We start from the raw sequence: 2,624 nt of genomic DNA, 5'->3' as shown, positions 1-2,624 counted from the left end.
ACCTATTGAAGAATCTGTCTAGAATCTGTTGTTTTATCCATATATCTAATTATTCCATCAATAATTACTATTTGACCTTACTTTTTGTACTTAGTAAATTACTATCAACATTCCCAAAAGATCCCCACCAAAGTCCTACAGATTGAATGGCCCATGACATTTCCCTTATTAAACCTGCCTGGGAGTTTGCAAAGTTCTTGCCCAACTGTTATAGCTCAGCCATTAATCTTGAGCCACGTGATCATCTTTTATCTATGTTCCTTTAGTAGGGATTTGAGACAGATTGCTAGAGAATTGACGGACAGAAATGATAATCAGCATTGAGATGATGATTTATCTTATCCCTTGACTAGAGAAGAGAACATATGGTCAATGGCTCCACTGGTACAGAACTGATATTCATCCTTGCTTCCTTGCTCTTGTTTTATGCTAGCGCATAACTTTGCACCTTAAAAATATCTCTCATTATGTTTCCTGCAAATTATTCTTAAAACTTAATAGCCCAATTGATCTAGGTGGGCAAATTTATTTGTTTCCTTGCCTGCATCATGCTGAAAAAAAAATCACCTTATGTTATTCTAAAATAAAGAAATTGACATTAAGATTGACATTAAGTTATTTTCTTTTATATCCCAGAAATGTAATGGAAGGTGTGAGCCATTATCAGCATACTGTTCAAATATTAAATATTTGTAGTCTTAAGTAATCAGAAATCATTTTGTATGTTCTATCTTCTTTTTTAATGTAACAATAAATTTTATTCAAATTTCTCAAAATTTATATTCAGTGTATTAAGTGCTTCTAAAACATATGTCACCCTTTATATAATGGTTTTATTATTTCATCTTTATTTTATAGTTTTTTCATCTTGTCTTTGCACAGTTCTTCAGTAGAAGTCAGAGTCCTGAGTTGCCCAGTTAGAAACCTCTGACCCAGTTTTCTGATGAAGTTTCCTCTTTCATGGCCAACATCTGGTGTTTAAATGAAAGGCTTTCAGTCTTTTCAATCACTTGCTGATAGGGTGAGACTGCATTGTTACCCATAACCACATGGCCTAACTTAGAATCAGTCTTTGTATGCAGTCTTGCATTCTAATCAAATTGACAATCCACTTTTCAGCTTCTTCCAGAGTCGTGTTCAGTCTGTCTGCCCATGTGTTAAGGCTGATACGCAGGTGGGTGCCACAAAAAGTCTCATATATGAAAAGATAAGCATTTTCAATGAAATTCTCAGGACAAGCCACCAAGAAGTCATTCACAAGAACTGATTCACACTCCTTCAGCTTTTTCCAAGACACGAAGTCTAAGTTAACACATAAGTATTCACCGCATTTTGTAATTGGGTCTTTACCTGTGTAAAACTCTGTTGAATGACTTTAACCAGATCTTTTAGTACTTGCTGGTGTTTTCAAACACCTTTGTTTGAAATGATGGATGTATCAAAACAATGCAGAATATGTGGACACGTTGTCGGAATTGCATTATGATATGGTGGCTGGTAAAGGAAGAGATCAGTAATGTTATTATGCCCTTTGAGGTGGGTGAAGAAAAAACACAGAGGCAGTGGATTGGTCATGTTTACTGCTGAAAAGATTGAAGTGGAGAACTCACAGATTTATTCTCTATTTAACCATAATAGCTCTTCCATAGCTGCATCCCAGTTCTATGCTAAGATTTCAGAGGCCAGTTTTTCCGAGTGAAAGCAAAGTGTTTCTGTCGTTGGAATCAACACAATCAAGAAGTAAAGATTCTGCTACTCCAGAGTGATTCCCACATTCATATTGGAATTCTGCGTATCTTTAGAGTGTATCTAAATATACCTTCCTAAAACCACACCTGTCCAGCAGGTAGGTAGTCGAACAGTATGTGGCCATCTCTGGTTGACTGCATCTGCCTTGTAGGTTCTGGATCTTCAGGTGTCTTCACAATTGGTTCCATTTGCCTGAAGCTGTTTCAGTTTTGCAACAACTGTGGTACTTTTTTCATTCAAAACATGTGGAGTATCATCAATATCAAGGTTTTTTTATACATCCATAGCAAACTTGACCATGTTGGTATCACTAAGAAGATCCAATTTTCTTTGTAATAATTATTTTTCATTATATATCCCTTTATGGAGAAAAACTTAAGCAGTGGAAAGAGTAGATGCCAATCCAAAATGTATATGATGGAAATAGTCAAGTACTCCACCATCTCACCAAGGCCAAAGTTTTTACTACCTTCTTGACATAGGCACAGGAAAGATTTACAAATTCAACAAATCTAAAATAATTTTTATTTACAGTGGAGGACAGACTTTAAGGTGACGTCCATGATCTCTGCTTCCTGGTGTTCACACTCTTTTATTAATCCTTCCCCTTCAGAGCAGGAAGACATGTGACTTGATGTAAACAATAAAATATTGCAAAGGTGATAAGATGTCTGTGGTTGTATTACAAAAGATTGCCAAGACTGTAGTACCCATCTGGCTAGTATCTCTCTCTCTTGCTTTCACTCTCTCTCTTGCTTCCCATCTCCCTCTCCCTTTGTCTTTCCATTACTGGTTTTGAAGTGTCAAGCTGCCATATGTTTTATAGCTATAGGAAAATTAATTATTCCAACAACCTGAGAAAGCTCAGAAGTGAA

General features: G+C 36.1%; 1 pseudogene; it reads right to left on the bottom strand.

The window, feature by feature from the left end:
- Positions 1 to 862: 862 nt before the first annotated feature.
- Positions 863 to 2,192, bottom strand: LOC116574422 (annotated as a pseudogene).
- Between the last annotated feature and the right edge of the window lie 432 nt (positions 2,193 to 2,624).

Source organism: Mustela erminea, chromosome 15, assembly GCF_009829155.1.
Source record: "Mustela erminea isolate mMusErm1 chromosome 15, mMusErm1.Pri, whole genome shotgun sequence".
Classification (NCBI taxonomy): Eukaryota; Metazoa; Chordata; class Mammalia; order Carnivora; family Mustelidae; genus Mustela; species Mustela erminea.
The sequence above is the reverse complement of the archived record's forward strand: the minus strand, read 5'-3'. Positions and strand labels throughout refer to the sequence as shown.